General features: G+C 34.6%; 2 non-coding genes across 2 annotated transcripts; both read left to right on the forward strand.

Annotated features, from left to right (window-relative positions):
* Positions 1-2459: 2459 nt before the first annotated feature.
* Positions 2460-2542, forward strand: TRNAY-GUA (transfer RNA tyrosine (anticodon GUA)). Its single transcript has one exon. It is a non-coding gene; the product is annotated as a tRNA-Tyr (tRNA).
* A 4-nt stretch (positions 2543-2546) lies between these two features.
* TRNAG-UCC (transfer RNA glycine (anticodon UCC)) lies at positions 2547-2617 on the forward strand. The gene has a single exon. It is a non-coding gene; the product is annotated as a tRNA-Gly (tRNA).
* Positions 2618-18028: the final 15411 nt, after the last annotated feature.

The raw sequence follows: 18028 nt of genomic DNA on the forward strand, positions 1-18028 counted from the left end.
CCGTTCAGGGGAGCGGAAAATAGGGTAGACAAAGTAATCTAAAAAGATAATCATAGAGAAAATGTGAGTTTACAACAAATGGTGTCATGAAAGTAGCTGATACATAACTGTACGAGCTTTTGTTTACGAAGAAATGTTATAGCAGGTTTTGCCTCAAACACAAAGGTGTCATTTCAGTAGCCTCCTTCCCCTGTCATCCCAGTGCCCAGACACTGGGATCCAGGAAACTTAATTGCAAGCAATGCATTGGGTGTGGTGAGTATGGGTTTTGCGTTATAGAATGAAGCACTTTTGGTGAATTTATAAAGAAAACTGGATTCCAGTGTCAAGCACTGGAATGACACCGCCTTGGATGGAAACCAGTGTCTGGGCACTGGGATGACATCCTCCCTAGTGGATTCAAATCACAATATCCGTATAGTAAGCACTGACCACTTTTGCTTCAATATTTGCGATGCCCCTGAACAGATACAATTATTCTATTATCAGGAGGATGCCGTTAATCGCCTTGTATGATGCTACTTGTAACACTTATGCCCTGAACGGAGACAGTTTAGGCTGTTATGCCTGGCGGCTTTGTTGGAATAAGTTTTTCAACACTGCTAACAATAAAATTGATTGTATCGTCAGCTACCTTATCGAATTTATCATTTATCTCTTTTCCTATTTCTTGATTTTTAACATATTCGTGTAGAGCTAAAGCAGTTATAGCTGCACATGCTGCAATTAAGCCAGTTTGTGCTATAATGAATAGTGATAATCCTCCTACGAATATAGATGTTAATCCAATAGCCAGGTTTATAATTTTACTTTGTGTTGTTTGTTGCGTCGCTTGGCTTTGATCTGCCTGTTTATCCTCTAAAGCATTCGATATTGTTTTTAAGGCAACTTTTATCGCTATTGCTGCAACTGAAACCATAATTAGCCCTATAGCTATTTTTGCTAAAAGAAGAATCGACGGTAGCATCATTACAAATAATAGCGCGCCAATTCCTCCAGCTAACCACTTCTCATTTATTTTTTTTGATTGATTTGTACCAGTGTTCATTATTACCCTCCACTTTACTTATGATTTACCTATATCTAATACGAAATATGAAGGTAGTCAACTATATATTTTATATGAAAGATTGTATTAAAAGTTTTTCATGTTATTTTTTGCTGCTTCGTGGTTAAATTTGGAATTTTAGAAAGAGTTACGTATTATTTGAAATTCTTGTATACTGTTTTGAATCAGTTAAATAGATAATGAAGTGCAGGACGCAGTTTTAATTTTACAAGATGGTAAATGCTTTTGGGGAAAATCAATAGGTAAAAAAGGTAAGTGCATAGGTGAGGTCTGTTTTACCACTGGTATGACCGGTTATCAGCATACTATAACTGATCCTTCTTTTGCCGATCAAATCATAACGTTCACTTTTCCTCATATTGGTAACGTTGGAATAAACCATAAGGATAATGAAGGAAAGAAAATTTTTGCAAGTGGTGTGGTTATGCGTGAACTTTCTTCTATGTCCCACCCTTCTTCATATATCAGTTTAAATGATTGGTTAGAGAAAAATAACGTGATTGGGATATCAGGAGTTGATACTAGAGCTTTAACGAGACATTTGAGAGAACATGGATCTCAAAATGGAATGATATGCTCATCGAGTAAGGCGCATGCGTTGGACAAATTGAAGGAATACAAATCTGTAAATGGGATAGAAATAACCAATAAAGTCAGCTTGCATAGTAATTTTAAAAGTGACCTTAATGCAAAATATAGGGTTGTAATCGTTGATTTTGGCGTAAAAATCAGTATAGTTTCACGCTTAATAGAACTTGGTTGTACAGTTGAATTAATCAGACCAAGCACAGGTTTTGCTCAAAAAGTGTTGAGTATGAATCCAGATGGGATAGTGCTTTCAAATGGTCCTGGTGATCCGCAAGAAATAGGAGAAAGTGTAGTTTCAGAAATAGACATTATTATAAAATCTAAAATACCAATTTTTGGCATATGCATGGGCCATCAATTACTTGCGATTACTTTGGGGGCAAAGACCATCAAGATGGATATAGGTCACCGAGGGAGTAACCATCCAGTTTATGATGTAAGTAGTGGAAAAGTTGAGATCACTAGCCAAAATCATGGTTTTGTTGTTGATTCAGCTTCTCTTCCAAGTAATGTTGAAATTACTCACATTTCTCTATTTGATAATAGTGTAGAGGGAATAATAATGAAGGATTACTCAGTCTTTTCTGTGCAATATCATCCAGAAGAAGCGCCAGGTACGCATGATTCGCATTATTTGTTTAGACGTTTTATTGACAATATTGTGTTGTATAAAATGAAATCTGCATGATTTTAATTAGGGTAGGTTTTATTGCTTGATTTTTTAATTTTAGGCGTTTAGTATTAAATACAATAAGAGCTTAAGTTAAGATGCTAAAATAGTATTCTCTTAACAAATTTTTGCGGAGGAGTGACCGAGTGGTTAAAGGTAACAGACTGTAAATCTGTCCGCGTGAGCGTACGTAGGTTCGAATCCTACCTCCTCCATTGTGCGGGTATAGCTCAATGGTAGAGCTCTAGCCTTCCAAGCTAGTGACGTGGGTTCGATTCCCACTATCCGCTCTTTTTTTTGTTGTATTTTTATAAAATCAACATATTATTTATTGATGTATTTGTATTTTAGGTAGAAAAGTTTAAATTATGACAGCAGTAGTGGAAGCATTTGGAAAGCCGCATGTAAATGTGGGAACAATAGGACATGTGGATCATGGGAAGACAACGTTAACAGCGGCAATAACAAAGCATTATGGAAATTTTGTAGCGTACGATCAGATAGATAAAGCGCCAGAAGAAAGGAAGAGGGGGATAACGATAGCAACAGCGCATGTTGAGTATCAGACAGAGAAAAGGCATTATGCACACGTTGATTGTCCTGGACACGCTGACTATGTAAAGAACATGATAGTAGGTGCAGCACAGATGGATGCGGCGATATTGGTAGTGTCAGGGGTTGATGGGCCAATGCCACAAACGAGAGAGCATATATTGCTGGCGAAGCAGGTGGGTGTTGGATATATCGTGGTGTATATAAATAAAGCTGATGTTGCTGATGCTGATATGATAGATTTAGTAGAAATGGAAGTGAGGGAATTGCTGAATAAATACGGATTTCCAGGGGATGAAGTGCCTGTGGTAGTTGGTTCAGCACTCAAGGCGCTGGAGGATGACAGCAGCGAATATGGAAAGAAATCAATAGATAAATTGATGGAAAAGTTAGATGAATATGTAGCGGTTCCACCAAGGCCTGTGGATTTACCATTTTTATTGCCAATCGAAGATGTGTTTTCGATATCGGGGCGAGGAACGGTGGTAACAGGAAGGATAGAGAAGGGAGAGATAAAGACGGGAGAAGAGATAGAGATAATAGGTCTGAAGGGAACGCAAAAGACGATATGCACAGGTGTAGAAATGTTTAAGAAGTTGCTGGATAAGGGAAGTGCAGGACTCAATGTAGGAATATTGTTAAGAGGAACAAAAAGAGAAGAAGTGGAGAGAGGGCAAGTATTAGCGAAACCGGGGACGATAACACCGCATAGAAAGTTTAAGGCGGAGGTTTATATATTAAAGAAAGAGGAAGGAGGAAGGCATACACCATTTTTTGCGAATTACCAGCCACAGTTTTATTTAAGGACAACGGATGTAACTGGGAGCATAAAATTGCTAGATGGGAAGGAGATGGTAATGCCAGGAGATAATGTGAGTGTAGAAGTAGAATTGCAAGTACCGATAGCAATGGATAAGGGATTGCGTTTTGCGATAAGAGAAGGCGGTAGAACTGTTGGTTCTGGTGTTGTTTCTGAAATTTTGGAGTGAGTGTAGTAACTAAGATGAAGCAAGATATATATATTAACATTAAGGCTTTCGATTGTTCTTTATTGGAGGATTGTGTTCGAAAATTTGTTGATGAATTAAAGCGGTCCAGTGCAAAATTATCTGGTCCGATTGCGTTGCCAAGAAAAGATTCTAAATTTATTGTTAATAGATCTCCTCACGTTGATAAAAAATCTCGTGAACAGTTTGAAATGAGAACTTCTAGGCGTTTGATTGTTTTACATGATCTTACTCCTACTATGATGCAGATGCTTACAGGTTTATCTTTTTCTGCTGGCGTAGAAGTGGATTTAAAAGTCAAGGAAGTTAAGGTTTAGGAGAAGGAAATGAAGAGAATAAATTCGCTGAGGAGAATTGGTTTACTAATGATGAATATTGGTCATACTGCTATGTATTCTGACAATAGTCGCATGGCTGTAACTTTATTGCATCTCAGCGAAACTTATATTATTGATATAAAAGGACAAGATAAATGTGGCTATAATTCAGTCATTTTAGGCACAGGAGATTTTAAAAATATAGCAAAACCTCAGTTGGAATATTTAAAGAAAAAGGGTATAAATAATAAATGTAAGTTATACGAAAGTAGATTAAATGACCTGTCGGGAATAGAATGTGGTAAAAAAGTGGGAATCAATCATTTTGTGGTTGGTCAATATCTTGATATTACGGGTTATTCTATAGGTAAAGGATTTGCTGGTGTGATGAAGCGGCATAATTTCAGTGGGCTTAGGGCATCTCATGGTGTTTCTATTGCTCACAGATCACAAGGTTCCACTGGCCAATGTCAGGATCCTGGTAGAGTATTCAAAGGAAAGAAAATGGCTGGTCATTTAGGTAACAGCAGGATAACTGCACAAAATATGAAGATATTATCCATTGATCATGAAAATAGTATAATTGCTGTGAAGGGTAGTAATGTTCCTGGGTTTAAAAATTCCTATGTTTTTGTAAGAGATGCAGTTAAAAAATCTTTACATAAAGATGTTCCTTTTCCGGTAGGTTTACTGTTAGATGTAAATGATGATGCTAGTAATTTGGTAAGTTAGTTATGGAATGTAATTTAGTTAATCTATCTAATGATAATGTAGGTACTGCTCAGCTCAATCCTTTGATATTTTCTGCTAAGCAAAAATTGAGTATTTTGCATGATATAGTGAGATGGCAATTAGCGAAGAGAAGAGCTGGTACTCATAAAACAAAAGGTATCAGTGATGTCTCTGGTACAACAGCTAAACCTTATGGTCAAAAACGTACCGGTAGGGCAAGACAAGGGAGCTTGCGATCTCCTCAATTTAGAGGTGGTGGGATTATTTTCGGCCCTGTTGTGAGGAGTCATACTTATTCTCTTAATAAGAAGGTACGCAAATTTGGTTTAAAAATTGCTTTATCTCTAAAGTATTTAAATAATCAAGTAATTATTCTGGATAATTTAAATATTGATGTGAAGAAAACGTCTGAAATGTGTAAATGTATTAAAAATTTTAAATTTTCTTCCTTTTTGATAGTTGGTGATTATGGAGATGATTTGTTGCGTGCGGCTAAAAACTTGCACTATGTAGACTTAATCAAACCTATTGGGTTAAATGTTTTTGATATATTGAATCACGAATGCGTGATGTTGACAAAGGATACTTTAAAGCATCTTGAAGGTAGATTGTTATGATCAAATATAATAATATAATAAAATCTCCTATAATTACAGAAAAGGCCTCTTTTTTGAGGGAGAAGTTTAATAAATATTCTTTGTATGTTTTTGTAAATGTAAATAAGCGTCAAATAAAGTTGGCAATAGAGTCTCTATTTGATGTTAAAATTTCTTCTATAAATGTTGTTAGAATTAAGCCTAAATATAGGCGTTTTAGGGGTGTGATTGGTTGTGAAAAACAGAAAAAGAAAGTTTATTTTTCTTTGATGGATGGTCAAAAATTAGATATAATGAGCGTTTAGTATGGGTATGAAATTTTTTAATCCTGTTACTCCGTCTTCTCGTGGGACTGTGTTAGTAAGTAAAGTTGGTTTATCAAAAGATGAGCCAGAAAAGTCTCTCACATCCGGTAAAAAGTCCAGTGGTGGAAGAAATAATCATGGTAGAATTACAACTCGTCATAGGGGTGGTGGTCACAAAAAGAAGTATAGAGTGATAGATTTTAAGCGTAATAGAAGTGGTCAAGGTATAGTTGAAAAAATAGAGTATGACCCAAATAGAAGTGGGTTTTTGGCGTTAATATCATATAAGGAAGATGATATTAAGTCTTATATATTAGCTCCTCAAGGTATGAAGCCAGGTGATGTTGTTACAGCTGGGAATGATGCTGATATTTTGCCAGGGAATTGTTTGCTACTCAAGCATATACCTGTTGGTTCTTTCGTTCATAATGTTGAGCTGAAGCCAGGTAATGGTGCTGCGATTGCTAGAGCTGCTGGTTGTTATGCACAAATCGTTGGTCGTGATGGCCAATATGTTTTATTACGACTCAGGTCTGGTCAAATTAGGTTGATTTTATCTTCTTGCAAGGCTACTATTGGTGTAGTATCTAACCCTGACCATAAGAATAGAAAGTTGGGTAAAGCTGGGAGAAGTAGGTGGCTTGGGATTAGACCTACTGTACGTGGAGTTGCAATGAATCCGGTTGACCATCCTCATGGAGGCGGGGAAGGAAAAACCTCTGGTGGTCGTCATCCTGTTACTCCTTGGGGTGTTGCAACAAAAGGAAAGAAAACTCGAAGGAGAAATAAATCTAGTGATAAGTATATAAAACAATTGAAAGGTTAGTTTATGAGTAGATCTGCATGGAAGCCTCCTTTTTGTCATCCTTCTATATTAAAGTCGGTGAATAATGCTTTAAACAAGGGGTTTGTTAACATGGCTATAAAAGTTCATTCCAGGGCTTCTGTAATTCTTCCTAATTGTTTAGGTTTAAAGTTTGCTGTTTATAATGGTAAGGATTACATTCCTGTGAATGTTAATGATCAGAATATGATAGGTCATAAGTTTGGTGAGTTTTCACCCACTCGTAAATTTACTGGGCATAGTGGTGATAAAAAGGCGACAAGAAGGTAATTGATATGAAAAACAGAGATGTAATAGTTAAAGCTGGTTCTAGGGTTTTAAAATCAACTCCTCGTAAATTGAATTTGGTTGCTGGTTTAGTACGTAATAAAAAAGTTTCTTTTGCCACTGTGCAATTAAGATTTTGTGAAAAGAAAGCTGCAGGTCTTATAAGGAAGGTATTAAATTCTGCGATTGCTAATGCTCAAAATTATGGATTGGATATCGATAATTTATATATAAAAGAAATTTTAATAGGTAAGTCTCTTACTTTGCATAGGGTATGTCCAAAAGCTATGGGTAGAGCTAATAGAGTTAGTAAACGTTATAGTAATATAACTGTAAAATTGGGGGAAATTATATGATTCATAAAAATAGAAAATTAATAAGGAAAGTGCAAAAATATGGGAAACGTTAATCCTAAAGGATTTAGGTTAAAAATAATTAATACTTGGTCATCTATTTGGTATGCTGAGAAGGGTTATAAACAAGGGTTGCATCAAGATTTATCTATTCGCAGTTATATAAATGAATCTTTTAAGCATGCTGGTGTTTCTAAAGTAATTATAGAGCGTACGATCGATTTGGTATCTGTAATAATACATTCTTCTAGACCTGGAGTGATAATAGGTAAGAAAGGCTCGGATATTGAGAAGATAAAGCAAAAGATAGCTGAAAAAGTAAAAAATAATGTGGAAGTGAATGTAGTAGGGGTTAAAAGGTCTGAAATAGATGCAGTTTTAATATCAAACAGCATTGCACAGCAGTTAGAAAAAAGGGTTTCATTTAGAAGAGCGATGAAAAAAGCTATTCAAAGTTGTTTGAGGATGGGTGCTAGAGGTATTAAAGTAAGTTGTTCTGGGCGCCTTGGCGGAGCTGAGATAGCTCGTACTGAGTGGTATAAAGAAGGCCGTTTGCCTTTGCATACTTTACGTGCTAATATAGATTATGCTTTTGCTGAAGCAAAAACTATATATGGCATCATAGGAGTTAAGGTCTGGGTTTATATTGGTAACTAATTAGGTATATTGAAATGTTTGTTCCTAAAAAAAGTAAATATAAAAAAGTATTTAAAGGACGAATTAAGGGTAACACGAAAGGTGGTAGCACATTATCTTTTGGAGATTATGGTCTAAAGGCTATGGAAGCAGGTAGGATTCAATCTAAGCATATTGAAACTGCAAGGCGTGTAATATCTAGAACATTAAAACGCTCTGGTAAAGTGTGGATAAGAATTTTTCCTGATACCCCTGTTAGTAAAAAGCCGGCGGATGTGCGTATGGGTAAAGGGAAAGGTAGTGTTGAGTTTTGGGTATTTAAAGCTAAGCCCGGTAGAATGTTGTTTGAAATTAGCAGTGATGTTCCCATGCATTTAGCAAGATTGGCGCTTGAAAAGGCAACTGCTAAGCTTCCTATGAAGTGTAATTTTGTATCTAATCATAATTAAATGGAGTTGCAATGGATATAGCTGACATTGAATCGAGGTCCTCGCAAGAATTGCATGAAATTCTTGTGAATTTGAGAAAAGAGTTTGTTAATTTGGTTTTTCAAAAAAAGCTGGGCCAGTGCAACAATATTTCGCGTTTTAGCTTAATAAAAAAGAGCATAGCTCGTATTCTAACTACATTAAATAAAAGAAGAAGAGAGGAAAAGAATGCCTAAAAAGGTTTTTTGTGGTACTGTAACTAAGGCTGAGTGTGATAAGACTGTAAAGGTTTCGGTATTACAAGTGTATAAGGATGAGCTGTATAAAAAGGTTATAAAAAAATACAAGAAGTATACAGCACATGATGAGAATAATAATTGTAAAGAAGGGGACAAGGTTTTAATACAAGAACACAAGCCTATTTCTACTACTAAAAAATGGGTTGTTGTTAATAGCTCACATTGAATAGGATATTTACATGATTCAAAAAAATACATTATTGGAAGTAGCTGATAATTCTGGTGCGCGTGCAGTGCTTTGTATTGGTTTATTGGGTGGTAGAAAATCTGCATCTATAGGTGACACAGTTATTGTATCTACTAAATCTATTACTCCAAGAGGGAAGGTTGAGAAGGGAAAAGTATATAGAGCAGTTGTGGTGAGGGTGAAAAGCCCTATTAGAAAATCTGATGGTTCTGTAATTCGTTTTTCTAGCAATGCTGTAGTTTTGATTAATGATCAAGGTGAACCACTTGGCACTCGGGTGTTTGGTCCGGTAAAAAAGTTATCATCTGGTTCTTTTATGAAGATAATGTCATTAGCTGTTGAGGTTTTATAATGAGTGCTAAAATAAAAAGTGGTGACGACGTTATAGTTTTAACTGGTAGAGATAAGGGAAAAATTGGTAAGGTAATCAAAGTTATAGCACGTGATGCTAAAAAGAAAGTAATTGTTTCTGGAGTGAATGTGCATAAGAGACATACTAAACCAAAAGCTGGTAGTAGTGGTGGTATATTAAATAAAGAGTTAGCTATTGATATATCCAACGTTGCAACATTGGACCCTAAATATAAAACTCCAACTAAAGTGGGGTTTAAGGTTATAGACAGTAGAAAAGTGCGTTTTGCAAAAGTTTCTGGAGAAGTGATAGATTAGGTTGATATGTTTAAAGAATTATATAAAGATAGCGTAGTAAAGTCCTTAAAGGATAAGTTTAATTACGGCAATATAATGCAAGTGCCTAAACTTGTCAAGGTGTGTATCAATATGGGCGTTGGAGATGCTGCTACAGATAGTAAAGCAATAAATGAACCACTTGATAGCCTATATTTGATTGCTGGGCAGAAGCCTTTATCAACTTTTGCAAAAAAATCTATTTCTGGCTTCAAGATCAGAAAAGGTGCTACAGTAGGTTGCAAAGTAACTTTGCGTGGAGATAAAATGTATGAGTTTTTAGAAAGATTGATATATATTGCTTTGCCAAGGGAAAAAGATTTTAGAGGATTTAGTGTGAAGCAATTTGACGGTAATGGTAATTTTTCCTTTGGTATAAAGGAACATATCTCGTTTTTAGAAATAGACTATGATAAAATAAGTAAAATTAGAGGTATGGATATTAATATTATAACAAGTGCAGTTAGTGATAAGGAAGCAAAGGAATTATTACTGGCTCTTAAATTTCCTTTTTTTGATTAATTGAGAGGAGAAATATATGGCAAAAAAATCTATGATAGAAAGAAATCTTCGCAGAATAAAGTTGTGCGATCAATATAAAGAAAAAAGAGAAAAATTGAAATCTATAATAAATAATAAGAATTTGTCTATTGTAGAAAGGTTTACAGCTCAAAATAAATTAATTAAAAAATTGCCTAGAAATTCTTCTAAAACCAAAATTAGAAATAGGTGTGCTTTAACTGGGAGACCAAGAGGAGTATATAGAAAATTTGGTTTATGTAGAATTATTTTGCGTGATTTATGTTCTTTTGGGCAAATTCCAGGAGTTACAAAGTCTAGTTGGTAAATATAATATAAGGAGTATATTGTGGCGTTATCTGATAGTATTGGTGATTTTTTAACAAGGATACGTAATGCTCAATTGGCAATGCATAGGGCAACAAGGGTACTATTTTCTAAGATGAATTCTTCTATATTGGAGATTTTAAAAGAGGAAGGGTATATCCTTGATTATGAAAAGCAAGTTGTAGATAATTTACCTTCTTTCATTGTAAAATTGAAGTATTATGAGAAGTCACCTGTAATTAGTGACATAGTTAGGGTGTCAAAGCCTGGTTGTCGTCGTTATTCTAAGTATAAGGACATTTCTAAAGCATATAATGGTCTTGGTATTTTTATTATATCGACACCCAAAGGAGTGATGACTGATTATAATGCACATAAGTTAAAGGTTGGTGGAGAAGTTTTGTGTCGTGTGTTTTAAATAATAGGAGAAATTCATGTCTCGTATAGGTGCTGCTCCTATCAATATTCCTGCTGGTGTTTCAGTTGAATATAATAATGGTAGTATGTTAATAAAGAGTGCTAAGGCTGAAAAGGAAGTTAGCTTGATCAGGGATGTTGTGTGTCAGATTATTGATAATCAGCTATTGCTTTCTGTTGATCAAGATAAAGATAATTATGATAAAATAAAGCCTATGTGGGGCACTTATAGGAGTAATATTAATAATATCATTAACGGCATGGTTGATGGTTTTTCTGTTAATCTTGAGATTAACGGTGTGGGATATAAGGCAGAGTGTGATGGTAAGTATTTGACTTTGTATCTTGGTTATAGCCATAATGTTAAATATAAAGTGCCTAAAGATGTTGAGATTAAGTGCATAAAGCCAACTCACTTAGTAGTTAGTGGTATGGATAAGCAGAAGGTCTATATGGTGGCGTCTGATATATGCAAAATTAGAAAATATGATCCTTATAAAGGTAAGGGTGTTGTAATAAAAGGCAAATTTATGCTGCGTAAGGTTGTAAGTAAAAAGAAGTAATAAAAATGAAAAGATCGTATAATTTTTTAAGTAATTCTGAAAAAAGGAAGTTACGTAATAGAGCGAAGCTTGACAAGAGCGCTGAACGTTTACGTATATCCATATTTAAATCTAATAGGCATTTTTATGTCCAGTTAATTAATGATGTAAAAGGAATAACTCTCACTTCAGCTTCTACTTTGGATGCTAAAATTAAGGATGTATGTAAAGGGAAAGTCAACGCTGAAACTATAAAACAGGTTTCTTCTTTAATGGTTGAGCGTCTGTCTGGCATGAAATTAGAGCAGCAGCTTACATTTGATCGTGGAGCGTATAAATACACAGGATTAGTTTCTCAATTTGCTGAGGCTTTAAGAAGTTCTGGATTTGAATTTTAGAAGGTTTTGAATATGGCTATAAAGAATTTACAAAATAATAATGATTTATCAGAGCTTTTAGTTTCGGTACGAAGAGTGACAACGGTTACCAAAGGTGGTAGAAGATTTTCATTTTCAATTTTGGTTGTTGTTGGCGATGAGAAGGGTAGGGTAGGGTGTGGAATAGGTAAGCACGCAGAAGTTGCTGAAGCAAGAGTCAAAGCTGTAAATGCTGCAAAGAAATCAATGATTAGAGTATACTTGCGTGAAGGTAGAACTTTGCATCATGATATTAAAGCTAAATTTTGTGCTGGTGAGATAGTTTTAAGAACCGCAAGAGCCGGAACAGGTATTATTGCTGGTGGAGCGATTAGATCAGTTTTTGAGGTGTTAGGTATAAAGGATGTGGTAGCTAAATCCACTAGATCAAATAATCCTCATAACGTTATATGTGCGGTGTTTAAGGCTTTTGATAGTATGTTATCTCCTCGTCAGGTAGCAAGCAAAAGAGGCAAAAAGATTAGCGAGATAGTTGGGAACAGGTAAAGTATGAATAATGCTGTAAAATTAAACTCTATATTTACTAAGTTATCTAAGAAAAAGAAGCCTAAGTTGTTGGGTAGAGGTATCGGTTGTGGTAAAGGTAAAACATCCGGTAGAGGGCATAAAGGGCAAAAGGCTAGAAGTGGAGTTTCCATAAATGGTTTTGAGGGTGGACAACAGTCTATATATACTCGTTTGCCTAAAAGAGGTTTTAAGCCTATACGTAGGAACATATACTCTATAATTAATGTTGGCGATATACAGCGCTTAATGGAAACTAAAAAAATAGTGAAAGACTCTGTTATAGATAAGGAGAAGCTGTATGAATTAGGTTTTATAAAGTCTATTAAGGATAAAATTAAACTTCTTAATAAAGGTAAGTTGAGCGAAGAATTTGTGTTTCATGTTGATTTTGCGTCAGAAGCTGCAAAAAAATCTGTAGCTTCAGTTGGTGGTAGTGTGGAAATACTATCGTAAATCATGGGCAATAAATCTGCATTTAATAGCTTGGATCCTACGTTGTTATATAAAGGTGATTTATTAAAGCGTATATTTTTTACGCTAATAGCTTTAATTTGCTATCGCTTGGGTACTTATGTGCCTATTCCTGGAATTAATCTTGATGTAATTAATGATATATTTCCCAAAGATGGCTCAGGCGTTTTTGGAGTATTTAATTTATTTTCTGGTGGTGCATTGGCTAGAATGACAATTCTAGCATTGAACGTTATGCCATATATAATGGCTTCTATCATTATTCAGTTACTTTCTTCTGCGATTAAAGGAATGAAGGAAGTTAAGAATGATGGAGAGTCAGGCCGTAGAAAGATGAATTCTTATATACGCTATCTGACTATAGTAATTTGTGTATTTCAATCAATTCCAATTTTGGTTGGATTGGAAGGGATGAATAGGGAAGGGGTATTGGTTGTAATCGAACCTGGTGTTATGTTTCGTACAATAGGTGTTTTCAGCCTTTTAGGTGGAACTATGCTTTTAATATGGCTTGGTGAACGAATCAGCGCTAGCGGTATAGGCAATGGTATCTCATTAATCATTTTCACGGGTATAATATCAGAGTTACACAGCGCTTTGTCATCTTTGTTAACGTTAAATAAAAACGGTAGCGTATCGTTATTTATTATCCTTTTTGTTTTGGTATTGTTTTTTTTGCTGCTACTCTTAGTCATTTTTGTAGAGTCTTCTTATAGAAAGGTTATTGTTCAACATCCTAAAAAGCAATTTAAAAGATTACATAATGACGATTTTACTTATATTCCATTGAAGATTAATTTATCTGGTGTAGTACCAACCATTTTTGCTAATGCAATTTTATTGACACCTATTTCAATTGCAAATTTCTATAAGGGGCACGCTTTTTCTGATTTTATTTTGAATTACTTTATGGCAAATAAAGTAGTATATATTGTAGCCTATTTGGTGCTGATAGTATTTTTTAATTTTTTCTATACCAATTTTATATTTAATCCAGAGGAAAACGCAGATTTTCTTAAAAAAAATGGTGGTTTTATACCTGGTAGAAGGCCTGGGAAACATACTTCTGATTACCTTCAAGATATAGTTTTTAAGTTGACATTCATTGGCTCTGCGTATTTGGTAGTCATATGTACTGTACCTGAAGTTATGAGATATTATTATGATATACCATTTATTTTTGGTGGGACGAGCTTACTGATTATAGTGAACGTTATTACTGATACTATTATGCAAATACAATCTTATATTTTTTCAAATAGGTACGACAACTGGATAAAGAAATATGAGTCTAAAACGAGGAAAGTAAGATGATCATTACGATTTTTGGTCCTCCAGGTTCTGGTAAAGGTACTCAGTCAAGCTTGTTAATAGCAAAATATAATTTAAAATTAATTTCAGTAGGGGATTTATTAAGGAATATTATATCTAGCAGTAGTGAGTTAGGTAAAAAAATAAAGGGTACCGTGGAATCTGGTAATTTAATTCAAGATGAAATTATATGTGGATTATTACGTGACCAGCTTGCATTGGTGGATGATAATTGCTTATTAGATGGTTTTCCGAGAAATTTAAACCAGGCTCATTTTTTGACTCAAGTTTTGCAAGAAAAATATAATAGGGATGTTGACATTGTAGTTGAGCTGCAGCTTGACGATAATATTGCAATCGATAGGTTAAAAAATCGTCTCGCGTGTTTGGACTGTAAAAGCATATATAGTGTATCTTCTTTTAAGAGTACTACTTGTGCTAAATGTAAAAGTACGAGGTTAGAGGAAAGAATTGATGATGCTGATATGTCTGCAATTAATAAGAGAATAAGTGAATATCACCTTCAAATGAAAGGTTTACGCGAGTATTATAAAGGCAAATTATTAACAATTGACGCTAATTTGAGTGTTGATGAGGTAACGCAAGAGATTGAAAGTAAAATTTCTTGTAATTTGGTTTGACTCTGAGTTGTTTTATGGTATAAATTAAGAGTTGTTATTAATAAAGTATAGAGGTACCAGTGGCACGTATTGCAGGCATAAATATTCCAGTGAGGAAATGTGTTCCTTTTGCATTAACTTATATATATGGTATAGGTATTACTACTGCGAATGTAATTTGTCACGCTTGCGAAGTTGATAAGCGCAAACGTGTTTCAGAATTACGAGATGAAGATATAGAAAAGATCAGCGGTTTCATTAGACAAAATTATGTTATAGAAGGTGAGCTCAGAAAAGAAGTGGCTATGAACATAAAATCTTTAGTGGAAATGGGATGCTATAGAGGGGTGAGACATAGAAAAGGTTTACCTGGGAGAGGGCAAAGGACTCATACTAATGCTAAGACTCGTAAAGGTAGATCTCGGTTGCCTATTGCTGGGAAAAAATAAAATTTATTATTATTGTGAGTTTTAATGAAAAAAGTCAAAACGGTTGGTAAGAGTAAGAAGGAGTTTATTACTGGTGTTGTCCATATTCGTGCAACTTTTAATAATACTTTTGTAAATGTAACTGATGTTCATGGTAATACGCTATGTCAAACTTCTGTGGGTGCATGTGGTTTTTCAGGTTCGAGAAAATCCACACCTTATGCTGCAGGTAAGGCTGCGGAGTCTGCTGCGAAGAACGCAATGGAGAGATTTGGTATGAAGGTTGTCTCTGTAATAATTCGCGGTCCTGGCTTTGGTACCGAAGCTGCGGTTAAAGCACTTCAGAGCTGTGGGTTGACTGTGACTTCAATTGCAGATAAAACCGCAATTCCTCATAATGGGTGCAGGTTAAGAAAAAAAAGAAGAGTATAGGATATTTGAAAAGGTTGTTTTATGTATTATAATAATGATGTTTCTCTCTGTAGCAATTTAGATAAATTGATTAAACCTAGTTCAGTTAAGGTAATATCAGATGATTCAAGTGAAAAAAGTGATATAGTGCTAGAACCGTTGGAAAGTGGTTTTGCTTTAACATTAGGTAATGCATTAAGACGTGTAATGTTATCTTCTCTTAAAGGTAGTGCTGTTTATGGAATAAAAATTGAAGGTGTAACTCATGAGTTCACTTCAATTCCAGGGGTGAGAGAAGACGTAACTGATATAGTATTAAATATGGGTATGTTGAGGTGTAAATTAAATGGTGCTTCTAATAAATGCTTAAATTTAAACGCTAAAGGGCCTTGCCAGGTATTAGCTGGGATGATAGAAACTGATGATCAATGCTCTATTGTTAATAAAGATTTGTTAATATGTACGCTGGGGCAAAATGTGGAGCTTAACATGACCATATATGTGGCTAGCGGAAAAGGTTATCTTCCTGTAACTAAATATAAAGAAAATGAACTTTTGAAGCTTATGAGTGAACAGGATTTAATTGGTTTTATTCCAGTTAATGCTTTGTATAGCCCTGTCAACAGGGTTTCGTACAGGGTAGAGAACAGTCGTGTTGGCCAAGTGACTGATAAGGATAAGCTGATATTGTCAATTGAAACTGATGGTACAATTTCTCCGAGTCAAGCTGTTGACTCTGCTGCAAGAATATTACAGGAGCAACTTCAGCCCTTTATTAGTTCTGATGTAAGTTATAAAAAATCTCAGGTTTCTTCGTCTAGTGGTGCTAAAGATTTGGGTTATGACCCTGTCTTATTGCGTAAGGTAGATGAAATGGAATTATCTGTCAGGTCTCATAACTGTCTGAAAAACGAAAACATCACTTATATAGGTGATCTTGTGCAAAAGACAGAAGGTGAAATGTTAAGAACTGCTAATTTTGGCAGAAAGTCTTTGAATGAGATTAAGGCAGTTTTGACTAATTTTGGCTTGTCTTTGGGTATGAATGTGCTAAACTGGCCACCTAAGGATATAGATGAGTTGGCTAAACAACATACTGATGAAGATTAGGTGATATATGAAACATGGAATAAAAAAACGTAAACTATCTCGTTGCACTGAACATAGATTATCGACGTTAAAGAATCTATCTATCTCATTAATTAACCATGAGCAGATTGTAACTACTTTACCAAAAGCTAAGGAACTTCGTCCATATGTCGAAAAGTTTATTACAATTGCTAAGAATAAGAATACTTTACATGGTAGAAGACTTTTGCTTTCACGCCTTCATAATAGTAAGTTAGCAGTTGATAAGTTATTAAACGTCTTAGCCAGCCGTTATCAAGATCGTAAAGGTGGGTATTCTAGAATAATAAAATTTAGCACTCGAAAGGGTGATTGCGCTTCAATGGCAGTGATAGAACTGGTTGATAGGGATATTGCAGCAAGAGGTAAGGTTTATAGTAAAAATAAAGAAGGAGGCAAAGTAGTTACACAAAGTTAATTGTTATCATAATTGTTCTTCTTGTGGTAAGTAGGTTACTTTGGCGAGTTATTAGTTTAAGTATATTTAAAACTGAAATGGTATAATGTTATAAAACGCCGTTATCGTTGTAAGTTCGGTGAAATTGACTTAATTGTATCTAAAAAAAAGGAGCTGATTTTTATAGAAGTTAAAACAAGTTTGCTTGGAAAAGAAATACCGATATCTCATCTTCAATGTCAGTCTATTATAAATTCTTCTAAGTATTTCTTAAGTAAAAACCTTAGTTTTTTAGATTATTCAGTCAGATATGATTTATATTTTCTTTCCTTAAAGAGAAGACCTGTTTATATAAAAAATGCTTGGATTGAAGAATGAAAGATTTGTAGCTGAATTAATTTAGATTTACTGGATTTAATATGAAAAAGACCCAATACAATAATTTAGTTTCATCTTACGCTAGAGTGCTATTTCATGTCTCAGGAAGCAGGTTAGGTATTATAAGGAAAGAAGTAGAATTTTTGTTGGCTTTTTTTAAGGATCAACGTGATGTTTTTGTGTACCTATCTCATCCTATGATTTCTTTTGCACACAAAAAAGAAGTGATGCTTTCTATAAATGAGCACTTGAGTGAGAATTTAGTAAAATTTATTATGGTTATATTTGCAAATAAACGCTCTAGTTTATTGATTCTTATATTAGAAAAATTCTTAAGTCTTGCAAGAGAAAATGAAAATGAATTCGAAATTACTATAAAGTCAGCAGAAACTTTAAAGGAATCTGATATAAAAATAATTACTGAATCTTTGAGCTTTCTTGGTAAAATAATAAAAGTAAGCAATGTGGTTGACCCTTCTATACTAGGTGGCTTCGTAGTTAGGTATGGTTTTAATTTGATCGATGCTTCGCTAAAAAGTTACTTGGATAGGTTAGTTGACTTAAGTAAAATGGAAATATTAAAAGTAAGGAATTTTGT

This window comes from Euwallacea similis, chromosome 12 (assembly GCF_039881205.1).
Source record: "Euwallacea similis isolate ESF13 chromosome 12, ESF131.1, whole genome shotgun sequence".
Lineage (NCBI taxonomy): Eukaryota > Metazoa > Arthropoda > Insecta > Coleoptera > Curculionidae > Euwallacea > Euwallacea similis.